The 13,493-nt window shown below is 44.3% G+C and overlaps 4 non-coding genes across 4 annotated transcripts; 2 read left to right on the top strand and 2 right to left on the bottom strand.

The window, feature by feature from the left end:
* Positions 1 to 291: 291 nt before the first annotated feature.
* TRNAN-GUU (transfer RNA asparagine (anticodon GUU)) lies at positions 292 to 365 on the top strand. The gene has a single exon. It is a non-coding gene; the product is annotated as a tRNA-Asn (tRNA).
* Positions 366 to 1,017: 652 nt separating this feature from the next.
* Positions 1,018 to 1,090, bottom strand: TRNAV-AAC (transfer RNA valine (anticodon AAC)). Its single transcript has one exon. It is a non-coding gene; the product is annotated as a tRNA-Val (tRNA).
* An 8,412-nt stretch (positions 1,091 to 9,502) lies between these two features.
* On the top strand, positions 9,503 to 9,574 carry TRNAH-GUG (transfer RNA histidin (anticodon GUG)). The gene has a single exon. It is a non-coding gene; the product is annotated as a tRNA-His (tRNA).
* Positions 9,575 to 13,038: 3,464 nt separating this feature from the next.
* TRNAV-CAC (transfer RNA valine (anticodon CAC)) lies at positions 13,039 to 13,111 on the bottom strand. The gene has a single exon. It is a non-coding gene; the product is annotated as a tRNA-Val (tRNA).
* Between the last annotated feature and the right edge of the window lie 382 nt (positions 13,112 to 13,493).

Below are 13,493 nucleotides of genomic sequence, written 5' to 3'. Positions count from 1 at the left end.
AAACACCAAGAGCCAGCAGCTTCCTTCGGGGGCCCCTCGGCTCAAGCTCCGGGCGTCTCTTGGGCGCAATGCGCGGCGGGGGCGCTCAGGTGACCTTCTGCCCTAGGAACATCTCGGCTTCCCGACGGGAACGAACAGGCTGAGTGGACTGCATCTCTCCAGTTGTCTGGAGAAACGCCGTGCTAGGGACACAATTTTAGGCGGAAACTGCATGCTGCGAAACACAGGTGGCTCTGCCTAGGTCCCTAAGAATGCTTGCTTTCGGTGGGAGGGAGGAATAACTTGTCTCAGGTCTCTGTGGCACAATCGGTTAGCGCTCTCGGCTGTTAACCGAAAGGCTGGTGGTTCGAGCCCACCCAGGGACTCGTTTCACGCTTTTAGAATGTAAATGATGTATGATTGCTTCCAGTCTGGGCATCCTCTCCCAAGCTCCACTACTACCCTACTCCACTGTGTCTTGTATACACACACACAGAAGGACGTACGACCAGATAGTACCTGATCCTCAGAGAGGATCTCTGCAGGAAAACAGGTTGACTGGGAATCCTAGAATTCATGAAAGAGTAGGCTCATCATCATCATCCTGTAAACTCCTTTTACCAATGAAGTTTCTTCCACTGTTAGTAGTAGTCTCTATTTAACTTTTTCCATATATTTTTCCGAATAATTTTGTTCTATGCTTTTCCTCCGTTTTTCATTCATTGAATCATAGAAAAAGCAAGAGAATTCCAGGAAGACATCTATTTCTGCTTCACTGACTCCGCTAAAGCCTTTGTTTGGATCACAACAAATTGTGGAAAATTCTTCAAGAGATGGGAATACCAGACCACCTTACCTGCCTCCTGAAAAACCTGTATGCAGGTCAAGGAGAGTTCAAACCAGTCAGGAAAGGAAATCAACACTGAATATTCACTGGAAGGACTGACGGTGAAGCTGAAGTTCCAAGCCTCACTCCACGCGGCAGGCCTTCATTTTGTGTTTAAAATACGAATCTAAAAGTTTGCGGAAAAGCGCAGTTGTTTCCGCCCGGTTTCGAACCGGGGACCTTTCGCGTGTTAGGCGAACGTGATAACCACTACACTACGGAAACCACGCGGTCTATAGTGCCTAGAGACTTACACAAGAATTGCATATTTGAACACACCTGCCCTTCACATTTTCAAAGGAAGAGGACTCTGGAAACACAGGCAATCCGTCAAGTAAGGATCTGCAGTTCCTGAAAGAGGCTGATTTAGGGTTCCACGCCTCTCCAGGAGCGAGGTCCCTGTGTGCCAGCTTGCGCCCAAGCGCAGAGGTCGCCCCGCTGAGTCCTCAGTTTTCAGGAGCCCTAGCAGCCAGTGGAGTTAAGTGAGTCTGATCTCCAGGAGGCCGGACGTCCTGCAAGGTGGACGCAGCCCTTCCAGGCTGCGAATGCGCGCTTTACAGTCCCTTTTCATGGCGCCAGCGGGCAGCGAGCTCGATGCTTTAAATTCCACTCGTGAAACGAATGACATGCCCTCTCCTCTGACCTGCCCTCCCCTCTGCTCCGATGCGCCTGACCCGCGCTCTCTCACAGCCCCATCACAGCACTTCTATGGTGCCATCCGGCGCTGGGCGGGGCTGGGGGCAGGGGTTCCTCAGGAACCACTGAGGTAATGCAAGACTTGCATCACATTTTCACGTTTAGCAGGAAGTGCAGCAAAGGCTGAGGCTCAGGTCATTTGTTGAATTCGTTTGCCGACCTGACCCCGCATAAAGCCGCGGAGGTGCCAGGCGCGGTCCACGCAGATCTGACGGTCTTCATTCCTTTCTCATCAAACTTGGGATTATTCTTGAAGGACAGCTTTGCTTTACGTTTTACAATGTCTGAAACGTCTTTTGTTTGCCTTTTATAATTTTCCAGTTCAACATTTCATGGAGAGTGAATTTTAACAGAGAGGTAAAGGCGGTTTTCTCAGAAAGCAGGTGTCTTGAAGAGTTTTCTTGTTCACCTCACAGCAGGCAGAATTTGTTTTCGCTGAAAGACTTTAATGCAATGTTGTCTCTGTGTTTGTCTGTCTCTGGTTTCCTTAGAAATAAAGCTTCTCAAGTTTAGGGATGCATGTGCCGTTTTTTCCAGCAGTGGCTTTTCTCCTTTTCTTAGGGCGGCGGTCACTGCGTTTCCTTCCCGTCTGAGGTTCAGGGGCTCAAACCCCAGGAAGGCGAACCCAGGGTGCGCACCGGCCCCCAGGGCCGCGGGGCTCCGGCTGATTCCGCGTGGATTCCGAGTGCGTCTGGAGGTCTGAGTCCCCAAAGAGGCGGACTTGAAAATGGCTTTAGATCAGGACGTTTTGAGAGGGTAACAGGCAGGAAGGCCAGGGGTCTCCAAACGGAGGAAATAGCCTGCAAGTGTCAGACATTTTTCTCTCTCTTAAGCGGCAGGAGGAAACAAACTGGCGATATTTTTTCCTTCTCTGTACAAATTTAAAAGGAGGTTTCTCTTAAAATACTGTGTTGCCATAATGACACTTGGTTTCACCTGAAGTTAAGCAATGCCTTTTTCTTATGGAAATGTTTGTCTTAAGCTATGCTAATGTACTTTGCATTTACCCCCAAACTCTGTCTTCAAGTCGGTTCTGCCTCTTGGCTCAGAACCTATTTGACAAACCAGTATGTTATACTCAGAGAATCCCTTGGACTGCAAGGAGATCCAACCAGTCCGTTCTAAAGGAGATCAGCCCTGGGATTTCTTTGGAAGGAATGATGCTAACGCTGAAACTCCAGTACTTTGGCCACCTCATTCGAAGAGTTGACTTATTGGAAAAGACTCTGATGCTGGGAGGGATTGGGGGCAGGAGGAGAAGGGGACGACAGAGGATGAGATGGCTGGATGGCATCACTGACTCGATGGATGTGAGTCTGGGTGAACTCCAGGAGTTGGTGATGGACAGGAGGCCTGGCGTGCTGCGATTCATGGGGTTGCAAAGAGTCGGACACTACTGAGCGACTGAACTGAACTGAACTCAGGAATATAAAAGTTTTAGCTTTAGATAAATCAGTGCTCTCCATTCTACAAACAAGAATAAAATTCAAGTTGATAATAAGGATGAATCTTGAATACTTTTACACTCCTGAAAATTCTAATAATTGATGTATAATTCCATAGAAAATATTTGTCCTGTCATGCTCCCAGAGATGACTCCTGGTATGCACCACACTGCTTTAATAATTTGGGTCTAAAAACTCCTTCATGGTGACTTTCACATTTATTATTATTTATAAAGTTTAAAATTATGTATCCCAGTAAATTAAATATACCATATAATATCTTTTAAATCAGGATTAAGTCTTTTGAGTCTCGAAATCACAGTGACTTAATTATTCCCCTTTCAATTTGGGGTCAATGTTTTTAGCTATCATCTAATATGTGCTTCTAAGTAGCATTTATCTGCCATGATTCAGGTCAATTTACGATTTTAAGATCTATCATTAAGTTCTTTGACTGATATTAAATTGGTTGAATTAATGTGTAATCTTTGCCTGGAGAATTTCTATTTGAGGTAGAAATAACAAAACACTGTTTAAATATAATGCTGCCTACATTTTTATAGATTATATATAGAGGGGCTATAGGTTAACAGCTTAAGGGAATGTGTGGGAACCTTTAGGAGATGTTCCTGAATGTAGCCATAACGTCACTTGAAGAAGAGTACAACACATGGACTCCCTAAGCTGAGAAGTAAGGACCTGTTTACTGGAAGCACTCGTTTATTTATTTTTTTTAATTCCTGATTCTTAGTTACCTCCCTTCTAGATCTCAAGTCACCATTTTTCCATGTGCTATGTAATTCTTTTTTTACTCACTGCTGGGGTCCTTAGAGACTGGCAGGCAGATGAACCTGAGAACATGACAGGTTGTTCTCCTGCTGTGATTTTTATTTGTATGTGTGTGTGTGTGTGTGTGAGAGAGAGATTCTTATTTTTGATGCCTCCTGGTGTGAATGCACCAAGGAGTGGGACCTTGACTTTGCTCCTGATACAGCAGTTTTCCTGGAGAAGGGCCTGGTGCCTGATGAGCACCTAGTAAGTGCTTCCTGACTGAAGGACTCCTAATGCACATTTGCGGAAAACTGATGAGGAGGACAGAATGTGGGTAAGATCCACAGAGGCCTAGAGTATAAGGGACAGAAGGGCACAGACTCCAAGAGGGTGAGAGAGGGGCAGAGAGAAATGTCCTGGAACCCAGAGACATCCTCGACTGAGTACGGAAAATTGAGAGAGCTCTTGTTTCCTCCTGACTTCAACTGAGGAATCAGTGGAAGGTGAACCAATAACTCTAAGGATCCAGGTTTGCACACGATGTATTATCGGTGCAGGATTCTGTAGCTTGCAACAATTTGTCTCAAATGAGATAATTTTTCTGGATGTAGCCATGTACTGTCGAGATATCATACGGAGAGAGTCTCGGGCTTGCAAATGTACCCGTATATTGGAGGGAGACCCCACATTAGATTGTGTGCATCCAACCAAAGCAAAAATGCAAATCATAGAGGGAAGGGAAGAGGATAAATGTCTGGGACCAGTGGGCTTTTTGTTTTTTTTTTTTTTGTTTTTTTAAACTCCTGTAATCCATAAGCTGCTCTGCAAGAGGCTCTCCAGAGTCATTCTGGCTGGTCTTGTCTGGACTCAATGACTTGGTCACCACTGAAAACAGTTACAATTCTTAGAATACTTTCCAATCAGCTTGGAAGTTTGGCTGCTGAATATGTGCAATCTCTGGAAATGTACACGTTGTCTTTTCATTGTACCTCCCACTAAGTTGAGTCAGTAGGGCACAAATTCCTTTGTTAGAGTAACAGACAGGTGTATTGACAATTTCTTGTGATGCCAAGACCATGAAGAAAAAGACTCTTTCCTTGAGTGGACAAAATACATTGGAATATAAATTAGCACATCTATTTAGGGAAAACTAAGAACATAAAGAGATGCCTTCAGTTTCTAGCAAAGGTACAGTGACAGAAGTCAGATTAACCTTCCTTCCTAAATCTCACTCTCTCCCTTTGTCCCACTCCCAAAGGAACAAAAAGACAAAAAGACAAAAAAAAAAAAAAAAAAACACATGAAATACTAGCTTCTAAGACACTGGAAATCAGGTAGCAAAGGATAGCAAGCCCTGAGAGGTGACAAACAAACAAGATGAGTCTTGCCATGGGCCCAGCTTTCTGCTTTCAGTGAGTTCCCAGGCTGGGCACCAAGAGGAAGATTTGAGGTCAATCCACTGGACTCAAGAAGCTGAGTGTTGGTGGAGAGCAAGGCAAGGGTTCACAGGACAAAGATCCAGTGATTCTTATTTGCAAAGCAGAAGTAGAGACACAGATATAGAGAACAAAGGTATGGACATCAAGGGGGAAAGGGGAGTCGGAGGAACTGGGAAGTTAGGATTTACCTATATCCGCTATTGATGCTATGTATACAGTAAATAACAAATGGGAACCTACTCTGTGGCATAGGGAAATATTGGATGCTCTGTGGTTACCTAAATGAAAAGGAAATCCAAAAAAGAGGGGATATATGTATATGTATAGCTGATTCACTTTGCTATTGTCACATCATCGTAAATCAGCTATACTTCAACAAAAGTTAATAATAAAAGAAAGAAACATGAAGAAAGGTCCAGTGATGAGAGAGAGTGGGAGAGAGAGAGAATGCTGGGATATGAAAGGGTCTCCCTCAAGTACTCAGCAGAGTCATGATGGGGTATTGTTATGAAGAAAGTGCCTGAGGCCAAGGAAAGAATGTTTTAAAAAGATCCTGCTGCAATGCCTGGTGCTCACACAGGACAAGCAATTGTATTCGATCCCCCCAGACAGAATGGACTCCTCCTAACTCCTGGGCCATTGGGAAGAACATTCAGAAAACTCTTGTTACAGTATTGGGAATAAGCAGCTCTAGACTGACCTACCTAAAAAAATCACGAAAGGAAGATCCAAAGGGATCAAACCATTTACAAGTCACTCAAATGTACCCCAGATAAAACTCAAGAAGATTTGTAGGAATACCAAAACAGCCAGTGCCCCCAAATGGGAAACTCTGACAATGCTTGGCCTCCAATCAAAGGATGCCAGTCATGCAAAGAGGCAGGAAAATGACAGGTAAGGAGGAGACAAATGAATGAATGAATCAGTCAATGAAACTGAGCCAGAAGGGACACAATGTAAAAATCTGCAGAGAAGACTTGAACAGTTATCATGATGGTATACATGCGTCCAAAATGTTAATTAGAAACACAGAACATACAAAAATGGCAAAAAAAAAAAAAAAAAAAACAAACTTTAGAGCTGAAAACTATAACATCCAATGCAATAAATTCACCAGATTGAAGAGCAGATTAGACATGGCAGAAAACAACATAAACAAGATTATGGAGCACAAAGCAATGAAAAGCTGTTCACAGTATCCAAATGGAAACTCACTGTCAAAATAAAATGCTTTTAATGAACACAGTGTCATTGAAGAGTCATTGTTTTTCAGTTGCTAACCTGTGTTTGACTCTTTGTGACTCCACTGACTGCAGCACTACAGGCCTCCCTGTCCCTCAGTATCTCTCAGAGTTTGCCCAAGTTCGTGTTCGTTGAATCGGTGATGCCATCCAACCATCTCATCCTCTGTTGCCCTTTTCTCCTTCTGCCTTCAAACTTTCCCAGCATCAGGGACTTCTCCAAGCAGTCTGCTCTTCTCATCAGGTGGCCAAAGTATTGGAGTTTCAGCATCATCCTTCCAATGAGTATTCAGGGTTGATTTCCTTTAGGATTGACTGGTTTGGTCTCCTCGGCATCCAAGGGACTTTCAAGAGTCTTCTCTAGCACCACAGTTCCAAAGCATCAGTTCTTCAACATTCTGCCTTCTTTATCGTCCGACTCTCACATTGGTACATGACGACAAGAAAGATCACAGCTTTGACTATATGGACCTTTGTGGGCAAAGTGATGTCTTTGCTTTTTAACACACTGTCCAGGTTTGTCATCGCTTTCCTTCCAAGAAGCCAGTGTCTTCGAATTTCATGGCTGCAGTCACCATCCGCAGTGGTTTTAGAGCCCAAGAATAGAAAATTTGTCACTGCTTCCACATTTCCCCCTTCTATTTGCCATGAAGTGATGGGGCTGGATGCCATGATCTTAGTTTTTTTTTTAATATTGAGTTATAAGCTGGCTTTTGCACTCTCCTCTTTCACTCTCATCAAGAGGCTCTTTAGTTCCTCTTTGCTTTCAGCCACTAGGGTGGTGTCATCTGCATGCCTGAGGTTGCTGATATTTTTCCCAGCAATCTTGATTCCAGCTTGTAACTCATCCAGCCTGGCATTTCCCCTGATGTGTTCTGCATTCAAGTTAAATAAACAGGGAGACAGTAAACAGCCTAGTTGTACTCCTTTCTCAATTTTGAACCAGTCAGTTGACCCGTATACGGTTCTAACTGTTGCTTCTTGACCCGCATACAGGCTTCTCAGGAGACAGGTAAGATGGTCTGGTATTCCCATCTCTTTTAGAGTGTTCCACAGTTTGTTATGATCCACACAGTCAAAGGCTTTAGTGTAGTGAAAGAAACAGAAGTAAATGTTTTTTCTGGAATTCCCTTGCTTTGTCTATGATCCAGCAAATGTTTGCAATTCGATCTCTGCTTCCTCTGCCTTTTCTAAACCCAGCTTGTACATCTGGAATTTCTTGATTCAAGTTGAATGCTGAAGCCTACCTAGCTTGAAGGATTTTGAGCATAACCTTACTAGCATGGGAAGTGAGCACAATTGTCCAGTACTTTGAACGTTCTTTAGCACTGCCCATTGAATGGTAGCACATCACTGAAAGACCTGATACACGGGTGACTGATGCTCCTGAAAATACCCAGGGACGAGAAACAGTTTTTGGAGGAACAATGTCAGATAATTTCAATCATAGTAAAGATGATAAACCCACCGATCCAAGGAGCCAAATGAACAAAATGAATGAGCACAACAGCACGGAAAACACACATCTAGTCGCATCGTAATTAAAGTGCTCAAAGCCATTGAAAAAGCATATAGTCCCCGAGGGACCAGAGGAAAAAGACCGGATACATATAGAAACAAAAGTACACATGTCAGATTTTATCAGAAGCATAGAAGTGAGGGACTTCCCGGGTGGTCCAGTGGTTAAGACTTTGCCTTCTTGGTGTGAGTTGGATCCCTGGTTGGAGAGCTAAGACCCAACAGGCCTCATGGGAAAAAAAACAAAAACAAAACAACAAAAAAACATGAAACAGAAGCCATATTGTAAAAAATTTAATAAAGACTAAAGGAGAAGAGAGATGCATGGAAGTTATAATACAGTGGAGCAGCCTCTTCAAAGCACAGAAGCCAAAATAGTCAAGGTGGAATTGTATCACTACGCACCTTTAAAGTCCTTCAATATGAAGGTGAATAATGACCATTACAGACATACAAATGCTGAAAGACTTCAGCAGCAGCAGACCCACTATACAAGGAATGCTAAAGGAATCCTCCAGGAAGAACACCACCAGATGGAAATCTGGATGTACGCACAGGGAGGAAGGAAAAGAGAAATGGTATCTGTATGGGGAAAATAAAAGATTTAAAATGTAAATCCCTATAGAAATATGTAACGGATTAAAACACAGAACAGTGGATTTGTTACATGCTCAGTAAAGGAGAAACGTAAAGAAATATGGTTACTGGTTTCACTGCTTCAGGAAATTCTGGACTCCCAGGGACCTGGCAAACCTCCTGTGCACCATGACGCCGGACAGGAGGGAAGCAGTAGAGGAGCCCTTTTGCCTTTCCCGGAAAGCTTGCGCAGCGTAGAAAGAACCACCCAGCTTTTGAGTGTTTCAAGGAAGGCGTTCCTAAGGTGTGTTTAGAACAACCAACCTTTCCGTGAACAGCCCAACGCACTAATAGATGGCGCCACAGAGACACGCTCGAGTAAGGTACTTCTCATCCCCATGGATGGGTAATTACCCGCTTCCACGACCGGTGGAGCCACACACATTTCCGAGGGCAGAAACGCGCCAGAGACGCCCCGGGCCGGAGCCGAGGGGGCCAGAGGGAGGTTGGACGCCGGGTGGGCTCCGTACTGCTTCTTTCGGTTCTTTGCTCCGCCTTCACCCGGCCGTCCGCACCGCTGGTGTTGCCCTCCCTCGGCTCGGCCGCGGTCGGTGGGGCGGGAGCCGGAACCAGCTAACCGGGAAGGTGGATCCAAAGGGACGACTGCGAAGAGCTGGAAAAGAAGCCGGCGAGGTGGGGACGAGGACAGCCAGACTTCCCAGAAGGAACGTGCCGCATCTGGGAGATGAGAATTGGTGTTTGGTTTGATTTTGTTTCCTTTTGTCACAATATATCAGAATTGAGAGACAGAGCGGGGAAACCGATGAGCGAGCATGAAAGAGAGAAAACGAATAGCTGCAGTTCCCAAGAATAAAGCAGCGCAAGGATCGAAATCATTTTACGTCAAAGGACAGACATTAAAGACCGTTCTCATGGCGTGGTATGTGGCACGCCGTGATCGTATAGTGGTTAGTACTCTGCGTTGTGGCCGCAGCAACCTCGGTTCGAATCCGAGTCACGGCATGGCCTCCGTGTTTCACGTGGCGTCTGACTTCTTTTTCTTCAACACGGTAATGGTCTGCACTGGGTTCTGCAACATGTGACCGCCCATTCTATCCGAGATAAAAATTATTAAGGTGTATTCACAGAACAAGATGCACCAATCATGAATGAACAGCTATTTGATGTGAAATAATCACCAAAATCAAGAGGTACAAATTTTTTTATCAACCAGGTATGGAAGATACACTTTGATACATGGATGAAGCCCTTTGGCACGTTTCCCAGGTAACGCCTATCCGTCCCCTGCTACTTTAAACTATTGAGTTTGTCCTTTCCTCAGTTCACCTGAATGAATATAGACATTTTCCTATATAGGGATTATCAAGCAGAAATTCTGAAGTCGATTTCACCCTAGTAGGGAAATCACAGAGGTCAGAACGCCGTGAAGGCAACGGACAAGACGTTCCATTGGAGAAAGCACCTTCAAGATCACGGTATCTCTGCTGCCAGCTAACTATAAGCATGGACCCGTCGGGCCACCATCTTTCACTCAGGGTCGCCCTCCTCCCCTCTTCCACCCTAATTCCAGCAAAGATCTCCCAATCCTCTTGCCCCTCCCCACACAGGCAGAGCACCCACTCTCACCTACTGGACTCACCGCCTTTCATCAGCTCTTCCGGTACCACATACATGTACAGCCACTGTTGCTGCCTCATCTACCGCTACCTCTGCAGGCTTGGTCCACACCCCTGGCCCCTGCCCACCAGCCCCTCTCCCTGGCTCACCTCTTGCCCTACAGTGGACATAACATTTGTCCTAACAGGTCTTCTAAGCGAGCTTCCAAGGGAAAAGGGGAAACGGTGCCCACTGCCTGGTAGAGACCAAGGGGATTCCAAACAACAGCAGCTGGAGAGTCAGGGCATTTCCCTGGATCACCATCTTATTGATATTCTGACGTTGATTTTTACATGAACCATCTGCTTATGCTGCTGATATCAGTTTTCCCTTTATGGTAGTGAGATGAATTGGCCGTTCAAAGTACTCAGGGAAATGAATGTGAAATGAATAGGTTGAAAGAGAATATTTTAAAAACATGTTCTGCACTTGCTCAACTGAAAGTGGGTGGAGATGGTAAAAGCCCGGGAGGCTGGGCGTGTCCACTATTGCCGGGCCAGTCACTGGAGCTAAACCTGTCGACACTGGGAATACCCTGAGCCTGGGCCCCTGTCTCTGAGAGACACTTAGGAAAATCCATCTTCACCTCAGCGACGGACCACAGCACCTGGTTCCCTTTTCCTGTGAAGCCTAAGCCAGGGATCACAAAGGTAATATTTTAATGACCAGAAGCTATAAGAAAATACTTTTGACATATTTACTCATTCGGGAAATAAACGTCACACTTACAAGGAGATATCATTACACAGCCTCCAGCATGACTGCTTTTTAAAAAATTCGTGCACTAAGTGCCGACAAATGTGGAGCACTTGCACCTGTAGCAGCCAGTTCAAAGTCATTCTAGAAGACTGTTGGCAGTTTCTAATAAAGTTCATCTTGTACCTACTTCATGACCCAGCAATTGTAGTACTTCTATGAATGCACAATATAGAAGAAGTTGGTATGGGATATTCATCAAGAACACCAGTTAACACCAAAAAATCCCAACAAAATTACTCCAATAATACCAAAAGTAGTGAAATGTGCATAACACTATGAATATGTTTAATGAACAAAATGTTGCATGAAAGCAAGGTCAGTTACCAAAAATGTAGCTTCCTTCATTTGAATTTCAAGAGCAGGCAACAGTACACTCTTGCAGTAGACCTCAGAATGGTAACACAATAAGCGATCTAGTGTAGGAATTGCCTACAAAGTGGCTCAAGTGACATTTCAAGGGTGGGGGAAATTTTCTACACCTTGATCTGGGTGCTGATTACGTTTGCAAAAATTCAACAAACTGTGCCTATAGTTCAATGATTTACTGTTTCTGTAAAAATCAGTGGATGGTGGATGAAAAGGAGCTGGTCTAGACCATGATGACTAGTTTGCATTTTATTGTAAACCTTTTAAATACGCCTTCTCCTTTAGTGTAAGAAAAACCTCACTGATATTAGAAATATCTTTACCAGAAAACAACAACAACAATGACCATGTTATCTTGTTAGTGTAACTATAGGCAAGGCTCCTTGAAGGGCAATATTTAAACTTTGGGGATGTGTTCTTCTCACAGGGAGACAAGCAGTTGTTCTAGGTTTTGCTTTGACTGGCAGGTTTGGGCGCTGTGGGATTTACTCCTCTTCTTGCTGCATTTTGCTTCCAGGCCAGTGGCAAATTCTGCTCTCCCACCACTGCTAGGGGGCAAAGCTGGTGCTGGAATTAAAAGTAAATGGATAGAATATTACTCAACCAAAAAAAAAAAAAAAGGATGAGGTAATGCCAATTACAGCAACATGCATGGACCAAGAGATTGTCATCCTAGTGAAGTAAGCCAGGCAGAGAAAGACAAATATCATATGACATCGCTTATACGAGAAATCTAAAACACAAAATAAAGCTAATACAAAGAAACATATGTACAAAACGGAAATAAACCCACAGACATAGAAAACAACATTATGGTTACTGAACGGGAAAGGGGGAGGGGTAAATTAGAAGTTTGGGATTAATATATACATACTACTACTGTGCAGAAAACAGATTAACCAACAAGCACCTCGGGTATAGCCAGGGACCTATACTCAATATTTTGTAATAATCTGTAAGGAAAAATAATCTGAAGCAAAACTAGATGTATATGTGTGTGTAACTGAATCACTTTGTTGTACACCTGAAACAAACACAACATTGAAAATCAACTATAAGTCAAAGTAAAAAAAAGAAAAAAGGCAAATGGCAAGACAGGCTATAGACACTACCTTGCCTTAGCCTGGATCTGAACCGCGCGTGCACACACACACAGACAGGAGGACCTATGTCCAGGATCTCCGGGGAAAGCAGGTCACCGGGAATCCTGGAATTCACGAAACAGTAGGCTCATCATCTACCCTGTAAACTCATTTTACTAATGAAGTTTCTTCCACTGTTTGTAGTAGTCTCTATTTAACCTTTCCCATATGCTTTTCCAATTAATTTGGTTCTATTCTTTTCCTCCATTTTCCATCCACTGGATATAGAAGAAGCCAAAGAATTCCAGAAAGACATCTGATTCTGATTCATGAACTACTCTAAAGCCTTTGACTGTGTGGGTCACAACAAACTGTGGAAAATTCTTCAAGAGATGGGGAAAAACAGACCACCTTACCTGCTTCCTGAAAAACCTGTATGCAGGTCAAGGAGAGATGAAACCAGTCAGTCCTAAAGGAAATGAACCCTGAATATTCCTTGGGAGGACTGATGTTTGTGAAGCTGAAGCGCCAAGTCTCACTCCCTGGGGCGGGCCTCCAGTTTTGTTTAAAATACGAATCTAAAAGTTTGCAAAGAAGTGCCGTTGTTTCCGCCCGGTTTCGAACCAGGGACCTTTCTCGTGTGAGGCGAACGTGATAACCACTACACTACAGAAACCACATGGCTACTACCGCCTAGTGACATGCTCAAGAAATGCATGTTTGGACACAGCTGGCCTTCAAATTTTCAAAGGAAGAAGCCTCTGGAAGCCCAAGTGATCCCTCAAGTAAGGATCTGGGGTTCCTGAAAGGCCCTGACTTAGGGTTCCTCACCTCTCCCAGAGCGAGGTCCCTGTGGGTACCCAGGCAGTTAGACCTCAGGATGCCCCAGAATCTGCTCTTCACTCCCCCAACTCTTCTCCCAGGCCAAAATTTCAGGCTCCTCTGTGAACTGCAGCTGGTCAGTTACTCTTTCTATTAGCGAGGTCCAGATGCTTTCAGACCTTGATAGTTGAAAAGCAAACATCAGAGCGATGCAAACCTTTGGGATTTGTCTTCCA

Source organism: Bos taurus, chromosome 3, assembly GCF_002263795.3.
Source record: "Bos taurus isolate L1 Dominette 01449 registration number 42190680 breed Hereford chromosome 3, ARS-UCD2.0, whole genome shotgun sequence".
NCBI lineage: Eukaryota > Metazoa > Chordata > Mammalia > Artiodactyla > Bovidae > Bos > Bos taurus.
The sequence above is the reverse complement of the archived record's forward strand: the minus strand, read 5'-3'. Positions and strand labels throughout refer to the sequence as shown.